Source organism: Microtus pennsylvanicus, chromosome 3 (genome assembly GCF_037038515.1).
Source record: "Microtus pennsylvanicus isolate mMicPen1 chromosome 3, mMicPen1.hap1, whole genome shotgun sequence".
In the NCBI taxonomy this organism is placed as follows: domain Eukaryota; kingdom Metazoa; phylum Chordata; class Mammalia; order Rodentia; family Cricetidae; genus Microtus; species Microtus pennsylvanicus.
This window is the reverse complement of record NC_134581.1, coordinates 66,224,062-66,241,832: the sequence shown is the minus strand read 5'-3', so window position 1 is coordinate 66,241,832 and position 17,771 is coordinate 66,224,062.

Sequence of the window (17,771 nt, the reverse complement as noted above, 5' to 3'; positions counted from 1 at the left end):
GTCTACAAGGCCAGACTAAGTCTCAAAAACATCCAAGAATCTTTTCCTCATGGTGACTACTGGCACCATGCAATTAGACAATTGCTGTAATAAAACACCGACCAAAAGTATCTGGGGAGGAAAGGGTTTGTTTCGGCTTCCACTTCCAGGTCATAATCCATCACTGAGGGAAGTCAGGGCAGAAACCATGAAACCATGGAGGAGGAAGCTTGCTGGTTCAGCAAGCTTTTTTTAATGCAACCTTGGCCCATCTATCCAGGCATGGCACTGCCCACAGTGCACTGGACCCTCCCACGTCAATCAGAGATCAGGACAATTCCTCATGTACAGCCACAGGTCTGGGCAGTCTCCCAGATGAGACTCCCGCGGGGAACTGGGCTGTGTCAAGCTGTCAGTTGAAGCAAACTAGGACTGACATCCTAGACAGAGGGAAAAGTAATGTTAAGATACTTGATGTTACAGCCCTATTCATATGCATCCTAACATCCTTCAAAAGCTCCTCCTCTTCAGTTCCTTTTTATCACCATGGTAGCCAATATTTCATAGCAGATAGTCAGGATGCTACCAGAGAAAAGATGGGGTAGCAAGTCTACAGATGCAGCCTTCACTCCCCCACGCTGGTCCCCACCCACTCCTTTCAGAGGCACCTGTCCTCTGGAGGTACCCCCAGGGATTTTTCCCTTCCTTCTCCACACTTAACAGTAACTACCCATTAGTGTCAGGGAAATTCTCAGATCTTGTCAAAAAAAAAACATCGCCTGCATCTATGCAATGTCTAGAAAATTGCGCTCTAAGATAAAAGAAATGCGGGCTGTCGGTGGGTGAAAATTAATATTCATAAAGTTCCCAAAGGGCTAGATAAAATCAAAATCAAAATGGATCTGAAATCACCTGTGACTGCAAAGACTTCAAGTCATGGGCAGCCATGTTTATCCCGAACCATCAGAGCCTCTTCTCTTTGAAGCCTCTCCAACTGTGAGCAGATGGGGACCCTTGGTCCTCACTTAAGGTACTTTTTAAGGCCAAGGGAGTTTCTTCTGACTCTGTATTGAAAACTTGAAGCGTGCACAAGGGCTCAGTCATCTAATTCCCCGTGTGCCCACACCCGGCTCCTGCACCATTATGGCCAATCTTGCTTTATCCGCTCCCTCCTTTTCTAAGTTATTTTTAAGCAAATTGTAGACATTTAAGATTTCACTTATAATCTTCTAGTAACTATCTCTAAAAGTTACCAGTTCCCTTGACAATAGATAGCTACATTACCATGGCGCCTTAAAAGTTACTAATATTAGCAAGTCCTACTATCTTCAACTATCTTAGCAATATTTACATTTTCTTGATTATCTCAAGATTTATTTTTCCTGCTTGTTCAATCTGAGATAGAAATAACCACATCCGGCAATCTGCTATGTCCCATTGGTCTCTTAATCTCCCCTTACCTCTGTTTCATCTTGTTCTGTTCTTTAGAGACACTGGTTGGTTGTGCATAGAGTTTTCACAGTCTGGATTTGATGTTTAAATAATACTCCAGTTTAAATAATGCCTTTAAATAAGTTTAAATAATACTTAAGTATTATTTAAAATAATTGGTATGCTGTGGACTAGAAACGTTCATGGGTAGAGTGTTTACCTGCCGTGTACAAGGTACCAGCTTCAATCCCTAACACCACATACACACACACACACACACACACACACAAACTGTAAATTGGTATTTATATCTAGAAACTCAGCCAAGTTCTGGGTTAATTTTTTGGCAAGGAGTACCACAAACAAAAAACACAAAGAGACAGTGGTATTAAGAAACAACAATAAAAACTTAACATGGTGGCCACACCTGTTATCCTAGCTCTCAGGAGGCTAAGACAGGATTGCTGTGACTTTGAGGGCAGCCTGGGCTATAAGGTAAGACCTTGTCTCAGAAATACATACATACATACATACATACATACCTCCAGTGTGGTGGTACATGCCTTAATCCCAGCACTCAGGAGGCAGAGGCAGGTGGATCTCTGAGTTTGAGGCCAGCCTGGTCTACAGAGTGAATTCCAGGACAGCCAGGGCTACACAGAAAGACTGTCTTGAAAAAACTTTTTTTAAGTAAATAGAAAAGGAGCCACAATCTAGGAACTAGAAGAGAAGTCTCAGGTTGGATGGGGGGAGTGAGGGATGGTGGTAGTGGAGGGGAGCTTATCTTCATTGTTCCTTTTTTTTTATTAAAAATAATAATAAGTAATCCAAGTGACCCTGCTGTGTTGCCCAGACTAGCCTTGAACTCCTGGGTTACCTCAGCTCAGCTTCCCAAGTGACTGGGACAACCAGCACCGTAGGCGTCTAGCCTTTTTATTTGCTGTTTGTTTGAGACAGTCTTCTGTATCCCAGGCTATCACTGTATAGCCAAAGATGACCTTGAACTTCTGATCTCCCTGCGTTTGCTTCCTCAGTGCTGGGATTATAGGTACGTGGTATAATAATAATAATAGTAGTAGTAGTATGCTGGGGTTCTTGGCACATGTTTAAAATACTACTACTAACAATAATAATTTTTAAACAGCTTCATAAATTCTATGTATGTATTCTGCCAACTGAGTGACGTCCCCAACCCCTGAAAGGTACCTACTTTTATTTGATTGGTTGTTTTTGGTTTTTGATACAGGGTTTCTCTTTGTGTAGCCCTGGCTGTCGTAGAACTTGATCTGTAGATCAGGCTGTCCTTGAACTCACAGAGATCCACCTCCTGAGTGCTGGTATTAAAGGCATGCACTACCACTGTGCCCAGGTACCTGCTTTTGAGTTTAAGATAGAAGTCTTAAAGATAGAAGTTTAAGAAGCAGTTTGCAGAGTGCAGAGTGGCTTTGTACTTCCATTTTCCTGTTCTCTTCTGCCCACGATGAAATCAGACAGCATTCCATTGTTGCCAACACCATATTCAGCTGTCCCCCACTGAGGTCTCTTCCAAAAAAACCTGGGCAGTTTTTGGCTAATCCCTTTGTGGCAGGGAATGGAGTATGGGAAGGCAGGGCAGTTGGAAGACATGGAAACATTGTTTGCAACTTAACACTGACCTCTGAGGACAACTGCCTCAATAAAAGATGTGACTTGATGGGCAGTGGTCACCTCCAATCAAACCTCTGGCACTACATGGGTGGTGGGACCAAGGCTCTCATCTTTGGTAGCAAAATAAAGTATGAATTCCAGACAAAATTCTCCCATCCAAGACCTAACCAGATCTGACCCTGGTCAGCTCCTGAGATAAGAGGAGAGGTGGGTGGATCTCTGTAGATGAAGAACAAATCCTAAGGAAGATTCTGGAAATACCATATGCTGTGTTTGTGATGGTGAGGCAGTTTATCTATCTGGGAAAGTCACCTACCAGCCTTGAAAAAATTTACTTAATCAAAAGTAGGTGACAGTTACAATTTTACATTACCACGTGTTTCCGTAAAGGAGGAAAACTCATCGGTTAGGCTGAGTGAGGGGAGGCGGGGCTTGTAAAGTGGAATTTGACCAAGGTTCCAGAACAGCCGCGTTTGAGGAAAGTGGGAGTTGGAGATTCTAGCTTTTAAAAAAAAAATGGTTAAAGAAAAACCAGACAGAAAAACCCATTGAATCATGAACTCCTAGACAAAACCATTCTGACAAGTGAAAACCCTGGGACCGTGGGGGACAGGATGTAAAATTTACATTTTGTGAGTTTGTGAGATGAGATTGAGGGCAGGAACAGGCTCAGAAACTGTGATTAGGCCCCACTTGTTTCTTTGTTTATTTCTTTAATGGATGTGGTGGTGTGGGTTGGTTCTGAGAGCGCTGGCTGCCCCAGTCCTCCCGGAGCCTCCGGTTTCACATCTGTGCCTGAGGAAGCTTGCCAAGCTGAGCTGGCTGCATGGGAGGCACCAGGACCACCAGGTCCACTGCCAGGAAAAGGGCTCAGTCCCCACCACAAGCTACACACTGGAGTTTCTGCAGACAGGGGAAGGTAGGCACACTTAGCTCGGTATGGGAAGATGTCCAAGCTTTATGAAGTTTTTTTAAATAGAGCGATGATCAAGTTTAGTGTAAAAAGTAAAAATGATCTGCTCAGCCCCTCCCAGAGCCATGAAACCCCGAAGCCCTAGAAACCACAGGCAAAACCATTCATAGCGCTCACCTCTGAGGAAGGATCATTTTACTCTGTTTTACATTGTGGGATTCATTCGTTGCCAACATATGTCGCTTTCACAATTTTAAAAAAATTTAATTTAAAAAGCGAAAGATTCTGGGACGGAGTGGACCCAGCAGGAGAACACTTGCTTAAGCATGTTTGAGACTCTGAGTTCAATTCCAGTACCAATAAGTAAATAAAGTACTGGAAGATCCTAGCTAGATGTGGTAGCACATACCTGTCATCTCAGGACTCGCAAGGCAGAGTTAGGGCATTGCCTTGTATTTGAGACCAGTGTGGGCTACATAACAAGATCCCGTCTTTAAAGCACAACCAGGGATGGCAAGACAGCTAGGTGGGTAAAGGTGCTCCTTATACTAGCCTGACAACCTGAGTTTGGTCCCCAGAACCCACAGTGGAAGTAGAAAATCAACTCCCGAAAGCTATCCTCTGATCTCCACGCGTGCACCGTGGCATGTGCACCCTCCCAACACACACACATCATGCACATACACATAACACATAATAATAATAAATAAAAGCGATGAAATAAAACCAAAGAAATGAACAAAAAGTACAAGATTCTGATTGTCTGAGTTTGGGATGGCCTGGGACCTGAATCAGCACCCACTCCCAAGGAACAGCTGCGCCAGAGAACACAAAGACTCTGTATGAACCCATGGGTGTGTTAGACTCATAGCTCTGAAAAAAGAAAGAGAAGGTGCAGACAGGAGAAAGAGAGTACAATAGGGAAGCATGGAGAATGATCACCGAGGCTCTACAGGCGCTATGTCTGGTCACGTGACCCATCTGAGCACAGGCCTGGGCTCTTTACAGTTTCCCGTGTCTGGTCATGTGGCCTGTGTTGACACACAGACCTGCTTTCTCTATAGTCTCCCGTGTCTGGTCACGTGACCCATATGAGCCGCACAGGCCTGGGCTCTCTGCAGTTTCCCGTGCAAGGTCATGTGGCCTGTGTGGGATGCACAGACCCAGGTTCTCTACAGTCTCCATGCCAGGTCACGTGGCCCACGTGAGCCACACAGCAATCCTGACCATTGCCAACATTGTTAGTATTCCCACTGTGCAGAGGAGACACTGGGGCTCCCAGAGGAAATCTCTCAGTTTATGAACAGCAGTTGTTATTTGCCCCCAAGGAATAAAAGACGCAGTGGTCCAGACCTCCCCAGCTATACAGGTCCTGAAATAGTTTCCTCACTGTGACTATCAAGGACCATACCGATGGTTTAGTGATATCAAATGACATACCAATAAGCAACCTTACTTGAATAACAGAAGTAGGCAGATCTCTGTAAGTTCAAGGCCCGCCTGGCCCAACTGAGTAGGTTCTATTTGCTGGCCCACTTTACAGATGATAAAACTGAGGGTCCAAAAGATTAAATAATTTATGACATGTGAATAAAAGCTGCGATGGGGTTGAATTCAGGCCTTATATCTGCAGAAAAGAAGCAGAGAAAAGAAAGAAGTGGTAAAGGGGTAGATGAACCCCACTGGTCACCTCAGGGCTGCTGACCCTTAGAGCTGTCATCACCAGCATGGCAACGCTCCTGGGGGCCTTTAGAAGGAAAAGGCGGTCATACAGCCCAGCCCAGCACTGCTGAGCTGTCTCCCGCCTTCCTTCCACAATATATTTCTTTTGCTGATGTTGACAGGTATCCAGTTTCACCAGAGCCTTCAGCTCTGGGGTCTGGTTTGCATCAGGCACTTTTACTGAGCCCTCAAGCAGCTGCCTGGCAGCCTCGGGGAGCCTAAGTGGAGCCTGGCATCTTTTCATTCCCAGGTTTCCTGGAGAAGGCTCCTGATCTCCAAAGCCAGCCTTTAAGGGTGTTCCATTTAAGGTCTCTTCCTTGGAGATGTCTTCAGAACTGGATGAGGCAAGGCGAGGCAGGCAGGAGATGAATGGACCAGACCAGCTCATCGCAGATGTCAGAGCTCCCCCCTGCCTCTCCCCCTCCAGGCCGTGATCACTTTGGGAACTTTACGGGGAGTGACGCTGAGGCAGCCAGAAGAACGGAAAGATTAGCTTCCCACCTGTAGAATCCATCCAACCTACATGTCTCCTCAGCCTGGCCTCTGAGGGCAGTTTGAGACACGCCCCAGACTCATGAAAGGGTCCAAAGCCAGACGAGGGGACACATAAAGAATCACAATGGACAACTGGACAGCCAGGACAGAGGAAGGAGCCACGGTTCTGTGGGTGCGTGGCAAACTCACAATTCACCCTAGCCATTTCATGGAGCAGCAGTTACCTGAAGTAGGAGAGAGAGAGGGGGCAGGGGGAGACTTCAGACACTTCTGACATGCTAGAGGAAGGAAAGTGGCCGATTTTGCAGGGCTTGGCATTGGTCCATATAGCTGCCTGCGTGGGAAAGGCACCCTACCCTCCTTTTGCGCAGTGCACAAACTGCAGCTAATGCTAGCAGTCCTGGGCTCTGGCAGCCAGATTTGACTGATTTGTCACCTTTCTTCCCCCTCTCGATATGGAACTCTTGCAGTAGACAGTAACAGTTGATACAGTCACAGCTTAGCAGCGTACTTAGCTCCATGGTCAGGGTAATGGTTCTAGAAAGGGTTTCGGTGCCTGCTTTGGCTGGTGCACTGTGGTCTGGGTATTAGGATAGGGCCAGAGCTCTGCCTGCAAATGAAGCCAACACAGAACAACTGACAAACAAACAAAAACAAAAAACAAAAATGGAGACAGAATTAATCCTGCTTAGACCCTAGGACTTACTCCTGGAACAACCCAGTTACAAGAACCCATAATTTCCCCCCCTTTGTTTAACCTACTCTGAATTTTTATGTCTATAATCAAAAGAAACTAGCCGTTATGGAAAACATGGCTGGGATACAAGCCAACTGACAGGGAGATCTTCGTGCTCTGAGAAACCAAACCAAGACTTTGAGCTCACACTGGAGGTTCTAAATCTAGAGCTGGAGAGAAGATGGGACTGTACTCTGTTCAATCCAGCTCACGGGCAGCCTCTCTCTCTCAGTGCCCCCAGAGTGCTGGAAGTCAGGTAGTACCAGCCAGGGCCACTGGTGTGTGAATCTGCTGCTCAGCCCCCAGCCAGGCTGTGTTCTATGGAGGAATGACCACCAAAGCCAAAGTTATAACAAGACCTCGACACTCTGGAGAGAGGCCTGGCCAGGATGGAAGGCCAGTGAGGGGGCAGCAAGGAGGCCCCTGCTCAACTCCTGGGAAGACTAGTGTGCTGATATATGCAATGCAGTTCACTCTTGCTTCCTGATCTCCTGCTCTCAGCCAATCCTTCATTCTACTGTTTTCAAAATTCAACTAAAGGTAAGTGCTCCTGGGCGCCCTTCCACGGCAGCAGAGAGACATGGCTGCAAAGGCCTGCTGTTTGTTCCCATGCCCCGGGCCTGGTTTGCCTTGTGAGTGACGGGGCATGTTGGAGATGATGCCTGTGTGTCCTCGGAGGTGAAGTCATACAAGGATATGTGACTTCTGACTCATTCGCTGTGGACAAAACTCTTGGGCCAATCCTGCTCCCCAAGGCATCTTGTAAAAAGCTCAGCTATGCCGGGCAGTGGTGGCACATGCCTTTAATCCCAGCACTCGGGAGGCAGAGGTGGGCGGATCTTTGTGAGTTTGAGGCCAGCCTGGTCTACAAGAGCTAGTTCCAGGGACACACTCCAAAGCTACAGAGAAACCCTGTCTTAAAAAAACAAAAAATGAAAGAAAGAAAGAAAGAAAGAAAGAAAGAAAGAAAGAGAAAAGAAAGAAAATGCTCAGCTATGCTGAGTCCACCGTGCATGTCAGGATGACGGGCCGCAGGTATGTGCTTCGGTGACAGTCTGAGCTGAGCCTATTCTCCAGCCCAACCCAGACACCCAACTCTTCAAATCACTGCCAGCCATTGAGGTCACTCAGCTGAGACCCCAGGTGTCAGAGAGAAGGAAAGACAGTCTCCAGCACCCTGACCAAATTGCTTAGGCATAGACTTTCCAAAAGCACATGGCTGTTTTATGTCACCAAACCTTGGAGCAACAAGTAACTGAAATATACTTGAGCACCCTGTGTCCTGTGCTGTGCTGTGAGTTGAGATCCTGGAGAGATAACAGGCCAAGAGTTCTGTGCCTTTGTCTGTTTATTTCCAACACAGAGCTGGTAGATAGCAGAATTAGCAGATGAGGAGATGATTCTTGGGGAAGCCTTTGCCCAGCCCCCCCCCCCCCATAATAAGAAATCAGTCAACCACGGGACTTTGCCTAAGGCGGCACAAATCAGAGGGGATTATGCTACACTTGAGGTCACAAGGAGTCCCGTAGCCAAAATGATCCAAAATTAAGCCACTAAGGTCAATGAGAACTTCAGTACCAACCATGGGTGGCATCGAGTAACCAAAAAGGGTCACATAACCTTTGCTCTTCAGAGAAGAGGTCTCCAAGGACAGGGCCAGACCTGGGACTCTTGCCCTGGAGATTAATCTCTGAAACAAAGCAACAGGCAGACTCCGAGGGCAGTGGGGCGGCCGCTTCTGGAGAGTTCCACACTGGGGACAACAGGTGTCGGGGCGAAGCAGAGCCCCAGATGTGCAAGCCGAGGTTCACCTGCCGGAGGAGCGCGAGACTCTCTCTGAGGAGCAAGCGGCTTCCCAGGAGGGCGTTTCTTCTCTTTGCTTAGGAAAATTGCTCAGAACTTGGAAATCGCTGGAAAAATATTCACGGAAACATTAATAGCAGGGACCAGCGAGCCAGCTTGAGTCAGAGGACATGAATGGATGCGGGGATGTCAGGCCAGAAGGAGCCCTGGAACCAGAGCCTAGCTCCCGGGCATGCATGCCGGGCGTCTGCACAGCCTCGGGTGACTGACTCTTTGAGTGTCCAGGACAAAGGTGATTCTAGAGAACAAGAAATGGGAGCCACGTATATTGTGCCCTGTGCTTTACTGTCACCAACGGCCTCAAACTTCCTAAGATAGTGAAGTCCCACCTCACAGCCAAGAAAGTAGAGCCTCCAGCAGCCTGACTGGGGGGGGGGGGGGGGCAAGATGAAAGGCGGGACCCCATGGGCTGCTGCGTGGGAGCGCCTCCATGATGCAGTGTTAGGTTGGGACTCAGGATCTTACCCTGGGTCGAGTCCCACCTGTAACTAGCAGTGTGGCTTGGGGAAAATTGGTTAGACACCCCACACTCCCCCTTTTGCTTCCTAGAACTAGACAAGGCTGGTCTGCAGTGTGGAGAGGTAGCCCCCAACTTCTACCCCTTGCCCTCTTTGTGGACTTAGAGAACTTGTGGAGGCTGACAGAGCCAGGAGACCTAAATCTTCCTTCCTTGGATACCTCTGGGGCGGTGGCCAGTGGCAGCCAGTGCATAAACCGTTTCCTGAGGACCAGAAAGCTGGGCAGCTCACAGTGCAGCCCCAGCTCCGTCAGGGAGGCGGCAAGCTGGTGCCCTGGCAAGCAGCCGGGACTTGGGACTGCAAGCTGAGGCCTTCCGGCCCACAGTCTCTAAGTGGCTGCAGATGTGGCATGAGATGATGCAGCAGGCCGGCTGCTGCCGAGCCGTGAGCATCCTGCTCCAACTCACACGGCAGAACCAGCCTCTTCTGGGGCTGTGCTTCCTCTTCTCTGGGACAAGGCAAGCAAAGGAGGCTTGAAGAGGGCACTTAAAAAAAAAAGCCACACTGTCTTTGGATTTGTAATTACAGGGACTGCTGGGGAGATTTTGCTGGCATTTGTTTCCCCAAGAGGATGTTTACTAATGAGATCAGATAAAAGCATCGCTCCCATTAGGGCACTGACTATGAATAGCAAGCAAGAATCTGATATCAAATAGGCAATATGTGCTCAGGGTACAAATATGTGAAGTGTCGAAAGGTGGGCTAGGGAAGCAGCTCCGTTGCCGGAGCGTTCACCTAGTACGCATGGAGCCCTGGGTTTGAGACCCAGCACGATATAGCCCTGCCATGGTAGGGCACACTGGCAATTCCAGCGCTTGAGAGGCAGGAGGATCAGAAGTTCAGGGTCAGCTTCGAATACACAAGCAGTTCCAGGCCATTGTGGACTACATATAACCTCATCTTTTTCAAAAGAAGGGGTATTGCAGTGGGGGGAGTTCCTGGCATAAACTATGTCTCCTTCCCAGACTGCTGCTCCTACAGCTACCATTAATATTTCTTACATGGCTCCTGAGAAATACTTTGCATTTTATGAACAGGCACTTATTCTTGAGAGACACCATCACACTTGCAACACCCTTCTCGCTGCCTCACCATCCCCCTTCTCTCTGGATCTCAGGAGGCCCATTTTTATTTGATAAGGTTTCTGGAGGCTTTGAGTTATCCAGCTCAGGCCAATATCAGCTCCTGGAGTTACCTGGAATGAGACAAACGGCAGAGGTAAATGTGCTGGGAGAGGGGTTGCTGGCCAGCCAGTCTAGCAGATTCAGTGAGAGACACTGTCCCCAAACATAAGGAAAGAGTGCTTGCTCTGCCAGCTTGAGAGCTCGAGTTTAAATCTTCAGCATCCATGTAAAATGCTGGGTAAGGCTGCTTGTGCCTGTAACCCCAGCATTGGGAGAGGGACTCAATCAGATCCCTGACTAGCCAGCCTGGCTGATGTGGCAGACTTCTGGTTAGCTGAGAGACCCTTTCTCAAGGCAATAAGCATAAGAGTAATAGTGGAAGACACCTAGCATCTTGTTCTGATCCGCACATGTGGGCCAGGGTATATATGCTTGCACACTCACGTGTGTATATCATAGCATCACTCATTCCTGTGCAAACACACACACAAATAAATGAAAAATAAGGTAGAGAAAGAAGATACCAGATGTTAACCTCTGTTCTCTACACTCACACGTACATATGTGCACCGCCCCCCAACACACACATGTACACACACAAAAGACTTGAATAAGGTTGTGCTGGCTAGCTCTGTGTCGGCCTGGCACACAAACTAGAGTTATCTGAGAGGAGGGAACCTCAACTAGAATATGTCTCCATAAGATCTGACTATGAGGCATTTTCTTAATTAGTGATTGATGGGGGAGGGCCCAGGCCATTGTGGGTGATGCCATCCCTGGATTGGTGGTCCCGGGTTCTATAAGACAGCAGGTTGAGCAAGCCAGTAAGTAGCACCCCTCCATGGCCTCTGCATCAGCTCCAGCCTCCAGGTTCCCTTCCTGGCTTCCTTCAATGATGGACTACAATGTGGAAGTGTAGGCCAATAAACCCTTTCCTCCCCAACTCGCTTTTGGTCGTGGTGTTTCGTCACAGCAGTAGAGACTCTAACACGGGGTCACTCTAGCTCTCCCCACCTGGGTTCAAAGGTTTTCAAACTGTGCAGGGCATCCTAAACCATGAGAGAACTTTAAAAATGGCAGCTGCTGCCAGGCATAATGGTGCACAATGCAACCCTAGCCCCTAGCCCTCAGAAGGCTGAGGCAGGGGGATCACATATTCAAGATCAGCTTAGACTATGTGAGTTCAAGTTCAGCCTGGGTAACACAGCAGACTGTCTGGGGAAAAAGGGGGAAGACAGACAGACAAACGGATACAGAAATCTATTCAGTGTTTAGTTGAGAAGAATCTGCTGTGAGAGATCATTACTGGACCCTATGGGCCTGTGCCAGTTGCGTTTCTCAGTGGGCCTTGGCCTCTGTGCTGGAGAGAGCAGCCTCCTACCAGGCCTGATTCCTTTGCTGGGTGACAGGCGATGGTGGCTCCACAATGGAACACACACTGTCTCTCTCTGCACAATCCTGCTTCCTTCACCTCTGCCCACGGGGACTTATCCCGGAGTACTTAGAGATCAAGAATCGAACTCTAGACTCCATTTCAGAGCCTGCTGCCCCGAGGGCTGGGCTGGGACAGGACCTAGGGTGCCTGTTTTCAAGGTGACATCAACCTGGAGCCTCTGTGAAGGTGACTCGGGGTACATGAGTGTGTGGCATTTTCATTTGGATGTTTTCTGAGAATATCTCTTTAAACACATACAAGAAAATATATAGGACTACAAGGAAAACCAATTATATTGAGATATGGTTATTAAAATATGTTTTGAGCTGTGAAATAGTAAGTATTCTGTTTTTATTACACTATTAATCAAGATATAGTAGCACACATACTAACCACAATAATTTTGAGGCACTGAGGGTCATAATCCACATCTCAGGATAGGTGTAATATGTGAAAATATTGCTGGCTTCTTTATATTTGTTTTTTTGGCAGATTTTTGTTTTTGTTTTTTCAGGCAGGGTCTCTAGTAGCCCGGGCTGCCTTCAAACTTACTACTTACCTGAGGGTGACCTTGTTTTTGTTTTGGGTTAGTTTTTGTTTCAGTTTGTTTTGGGTTGGGTTTGGTTTTTAGGCAGCCTTGGCAGTCCTGGAACTCACTCTGTAGACCAGGCTGGCCTCCAACTTCGAGATCTGCCTCTGCCTCCTGAGTGCTGGAATTAAAGGCGTGCGCCATCACTGCCCAGTTTAGGGATGATCTTGAGTACTTGATCCTCCTGCCTCGGTTTCCCAAGTGCTGGGATTACAGGTGCGGGTCACCATGCCTAACATTATTGGTGATTTCTGTTAGTATAGGATGTCAAGCATCCAATAGTGTTGTGTTTGTTATCTGTCTTTATGATGGAAGGCAATGGTGGATTTCAGTTTGAGGCTGGGAGAACAAAGATACCTTCTAAGAAATATTTATTGATTATTACCATGCATGTCCCAGTGTGCAGGTGGAGGTCAGAGGACGTTAAAAAACCAGTTCTCTCCTTTCACCTTTGTGTGGCTTCCAAGGGAGTGAACTCGCATCTTCAGGCTTTGTGCCAAGTGACTTTGCCTGCTGAGCTATTTCATTGACAAGGTGTCTTTTTATTGTGACCTGTCTCAGCCCACCGACCCCTTGAATTCTTCCTGGGAGCCCCCGTCCCAGTGGGAGCTTTCTGTGGCAGGTCCCTTGGGTAAGGAGGCTCTCCCTGTAGGCTCTATTGTCAGCCTGGGGCAGAAGGGGTTTGTTTGTTTTGGTTTGGTTTGGTTTTGGTTTTTCGAGACAGAGTTTTTCTGTGTAACAGCCCTGGCTTTCCTGGAACTAGCTCTTCTTGTTGACCAGGCTGGCCTCGAACTTACAGAAATCTGCCTCCCGAATGCTGGACTAAAGGAGCGCACCATCACCACCTTGCGCCTGGCAGGCAGAAGGTTTTTCTTTTTCTTTTTTTTTAATTTATTTATTTATTAAAGATTTCTGCCTCCTCCCTGCCACCGCCTCCCATTCCCTCCCCCTCCCCTGATCAATTCTCCCTCCCTCATCAGCCCAAAGAGCAATCAGGGTTCCCTGACCTGTGGGAAGTCCAAGGACCACCCACCTCCATCCAGGTCTAGTAAGGTGAGCATCCAAACTCCCTAGGCTCCCCCAATGCCAGTACGTGTAGTAGGATCAAAAACCCATTGCCATTGATCTTGAGTTCTCAGTAGTCCTCATTGTCCTCTATGTTCAGCAAGTCCGGTTTTATCCCATGCTTTTTCAGACCCAGGCCAGCTGGCCTTGGTGAGTTCCCAATAGAACATCCCCATTGTCTCAGTGTGTGGGTGCACCCCTCGCGGTCCTGAGTTCCTTGTTCGTGCTCTCTCTCCTTCTGCTCCTGATTTGGACCTTGAGATTTCAGTCCGGTGCTCCAATGTGGGTCTCCAGGCAGAAGGTTTTAAATAAATCATGGTTACCTGCTGTGAAGTAGTTTCCTCCCAGAATGAAACATTCCAGGAAAGCACCTTAAAACAGAAGTTAAGCACTCAAAATAGCTTCAGGAAGTCACTGAAACTGACCAAACTCTGTAGGCTTCTTCCCAGAGCAAGCAATAAAGATCCCTGAGGGTCACTCTCAGAAGAGCTAAGATGCAAAGAAGGCTCTGAGACCAGACCAACTCTGGGAAGAACACAAGCTGAGCTGCTTAGAAGAGGTTTGGACCAACGGGGTCACTTGGAAAGGATGCCCTCAAACCTGCTGAGCTGCCTGCAGGCTGTGCAGTGTGCTTCAGCTTCCCGGCTTTTGTGGAGGACTGTCACCAACGCTGGCATGGGCTTTGGTGATGCATCTGTCTTTGAATTATTTCTGATCCTGTAACACTTCCCCCATACTCCTGTAAGTAACCCAAATAAAACACATTGGTCCACCAAGCTGGACTTTGGTGGTGTCCATACTTTGGTCTGGGGTGAGTAGACATGTGTATAGTATCTCCCCAGGAAAAGTCTCTGTACAGCAGTGTCCTGGGAGACTGACCGAGAAGGTATTTGGAAGGCAGAGCAGGAAGGTTAGGCGTTCAAGATGATCCTCTGATATTGGTAAATTCCAGGCTAGCCTGGGCCACATGAGACCCTGCCTAAAAAAGAAAAAAATTAAGTGACAAATGTTTTGCAAGTCCCTCGGTGCAGCTACTTGTCCTCTCCTGAGTGGAGACCAAGGCTTGTTTGCTTTAGATTCCTGATGCTCAGTAAAAGGCAGCCCCCACCCCACTGTGGGTCACCCTCAGTCTGACCTACAAGGGTCAGTGGAGATCTTCCTTAAAGAGGAAGGTGAGGCTGAGTTCGAGGCTAGCCTGGTCTACAGAGGAGTCATGTAGCACAGCAGACGCCATAGAGACTCTGTCTCAAAACAAGATGGGAAGTGACAACTGAGAGTTGTCCTCAGACCTCCACCACGCATGCTGTGGTATGTGTGCGTGGTCACCCGTGCACACACACAAATTGAGGGAAAAAAAGGATTTAAATTGGGGTTTCCTAAGCATGGTGGCATGAACCTATAATGCTAGTATTCAAGAGGCTGAAACAAGATCATCCGTTTCAGGCCAGCCTCTGCTACATAGTAAGTTTGAGGCCTCGCCTGGACTACATAATAAGATCTAGGAACAATATAGGAACCTCGCCCCAACAAAATGTGTCCCATCTCTCAACCCAGGGCAACTTTATGGTGATAGTAAGAAAGTTAATGATGCCAAGAAAGGGCCCCAAGGGCCCCACCACTGGCCTGCAGATGACCCTGACAAATCATTTGTATCTTTTAGCCTCAGTCATCTTGGCTAGTCTCACAAAGAATTTTGAGGATTGGTTAGTCATGGGGATTACTTCGGGGATTTGGAAAACACCGAGTTCTTGTGCTTTGAATTCGCATGTAGAAGAGAGAATATGAATGGCCAAGACTGCAGAGTTCAGAAATGCAGGCTGTTCCCTGTTGAAGGAATCTGACCTCCCTATTCTGCACCAGACAGGTAGCATGTATCCCACCTGCCAAACTATCACTCTTGTGTGGGGCTGTGGTAGGCATGCCTTCTCCGTGTCCCTGCTTGCCCTTGCAGACTGGGGCCGTGTGCGCACAAAGAGGGGAAACAGGCCCTCTGCCTGTTCTCTAATGGGCTTTTGTTGGGCTCTTAGACCATAATTACTTAATGGAGACATCGCTGCAGCAGTCTTTGCTGGTTTCCATCATCCAAGGAATTAATAAGGAGTGGGTAGGAATGCTAAAAGCTTCATTTAACAGTGTGTGGAGCTGGAGCCCAGAGGGGAGATGGCTCTGGCGAGGTTATGGTGACCTCGCTGCATGTCCTTACTCGCTGAGTGTATCTCACAGGCAGCCCAGTTACCAAAGCAGCCTTCTGATTCTCACTCCAGACCAACAGTGCAAAACCTTAGCTGTGCTTTCAAAATTTTTTCTCATTGTCCTCTCTAATAACATCTAGTTAGGATACAGTCAGGCTCCTTAGGTACAAGAGAGGTGAGCTGTAAGGGAAGGAGCTTTTTTTTTTTAAGCAGAGGTCAAGGTGCATGGCGGCTCTGGAGATTTCCCACACTCAAGTCTCCAGAATGTGTAGAAAGGGATAGTCTGTCTACATTGTAAGCTTCAGGTTAGTCAGACCCTGTCTCAAAAAGACAAAGAAAAAAGAAAGGAAGGAAGGAATGAGAGAAAGAAGAGAGGGGGAGGGGCACACCCCTGTAATCCAGGTACTTGGGAGGCTGAGTCAGGGAGATCAGGGGCTCAGGGTCACCCTCGGCTAAGCAATGAGTTCAAAACAGGCCTGAAACTGTCTCAAAACAACACACACCTACCACTATAATGAGTATTTGTTAAGAAATGGAGGGAGGTTGGGAGGGAAGGAAGGAAGAAGAGAGGGAAGAAAAGGAGAGAAAGGAAGGATGAGAGGGGGGCCTGTAATGACTGTCCATGCCTATAACCCCCAACTCTCAGGCAGAAACAGGAGATCTGATGTTCAAGGCTAACCTGAGCTACCTGAAACTGTCTCAAAGCAATCAAATAGATAAAAAGAATTCTCTGGGTGTTAAAAAACAAAAAGACACCAGAACCTCACCACAGACCTTCTATATCCAAATGCTGAAGGAGATGCTGGGTCCCTAAGTGTGCTTCATGAGCACCACAGATACTTCTAATATGTTCCAAAGGTCATAGTAAAGTTTAAATTTCAAACTTTTATTTTTTTTCCTTAAATAGACACTGAGTTATGATTTCACTTTATTAGTTGTTTAGTTGACTTGGCACCATCCATTCTTAAAGCAATTGTAATAGTTTCACAGAGGAATGATGAACATTAGACTAGGGGAGCAGAGAAGATGAAGAGAACCATCAGATTTGAGATGCATTCAGGGTGGTCATATAATCCTAACTTTGTAATTGTTCTCATTATTATCCTATAACTATTTTATTGATTTTTATTGAGCTCGACATTTTTCTTTCAACTCTCCTCCAAGGTCCCCAGTTTACTTGGGAGATCTTGTCTTTTTCTACTTCCCATGTATATTAGATCTATGTATGTCTCTCTTAGGATCCTCATTGTTGTTTAGGTTCTTTGGGATTGTGATTTGTGGGCTGGTTTTCTTTGCTTTATGTTTACAAACCACTTCTGAGTGAGTACATGTGATACTTGTCTTTCTGGGTCTGTGTTTAAAACCTAATTCTCATACAGATGTGACACACTTCCTCCCACAAGGCCACACCTCCTAATCCTTCTAATTCTTTCGAATGCTTCTACTCCCTGGTGGCTAAGTTTTCAAATATATGAGCTTTTGGAGGCCATCCTTATTCAAACCACCACACAGCCCAATATCAATGGTATACTATTATCACTAATCTAGAGATGACAGCCAGAAGCTAACACTTAAAAAAAAATCCCTATTTCAATCTCCTCACTGACATCCCATTTCCTATTAGCAGCAATGCTTCTAAGACCTAGCTTCCTTTTTTAGCATTTGGATTCCTTTTGTGTGTGTGTGTGTGTGTGTGTGTGTGTGTTTCTGTGTGAACCAGTACTTACACATGTATGTGGAGGTCAAAGGTCAATGTGTGTGTCTTCCTCTATTGCTCTTCACCTTATTTTTCTGAGACAAGTGATGGAGGTGGGTCTTGTAGCTTATCTGTTGCTTTCATTGGTTAACTAATAAAGAAAACTGCTTGGCCTAATAGGACAAAAAATTAGGTAAGCGGAGTAAACAGAACAGAATGCTGGGAGAAAGAAGCAGATTCAGTGAGTCGCCATGATTCTCCCACCTGATACAGCCGCAGGTTAAGATCTTCCCTGGTAAGCCACCTCGTGGGCTACACAGATTATTAGAAATGGGTTAGATCAATATGTAAGAGCTAGCCAATAAA